Source organism: Alligator sinensis, unplaced genomic scaffold, assembly GCF_000455745.1.
Source record: "Alligator sinensis unplaced genomic scaffold, ASM45574v1 scaffold658_1, whole genome shotgun sequence".
Lineage (NCBI taxonomy): Eukaryota > Metazoa > Chordata > Crocodylia > Alligatoridae > Alligator > Alligator sinensis.
Window position 1 is genome coordinate 1,943,640 of NW_005842109.1, and position 638 is coordinate 1,944,277.

A 638-nucleotide genomic window follows, 5' to 3' on the forward strand; every position below is an offset into this window, starting at 1 on the left:
GTCAGATGGCAGGGATTTTCAAACAGTGTAGAATTCACGTATCCCCACAGAACAATTGTTTTGTTTTGGGGGTTTTTTTCCAAACAGACTCTTGAATTAATTGGTTTAAACAGAAAACTTTCAGGTATTTTGGAAAATGGCATTCATCTTTCCACTTGGTGGATTGGGATAGTCTAGTAATTCATCAGAGTGGTTCTTTCATCACTGATAAATGATTTGAACGTACTAATAGAATCTGTTAAAATACCTTATGTACAACAGATCTTTTAAGTATCTACTTTTATCTGCTTCCAGCAGCTGATAATCATAACTTCTATCTGGCTTTAAGGATAATATTTTGAACCTCTATTTGTTGTGCTCATGCTTATAGTTTCTTGGTGATGCCATTACCGTTTGCTTTTGAGCTTGCATGGCTTGTCTCACACACTTCACTGCTAAGTGCCATGCTGATTAGGCATATACAGGATCTATAGAAAATGTCTAATTACAGGAATAATAATGTTTGTAGGGTGAGCTATTTACACTTGTTGCAGCTGGATATTTATAAGAAATCATGACTGATCAGGAATGGATCTGGAAATTTGTAGTGGGGGTGGGTACAGTGGAGAGCTTCCTGTCATAGGATGTGTGACTGGTAG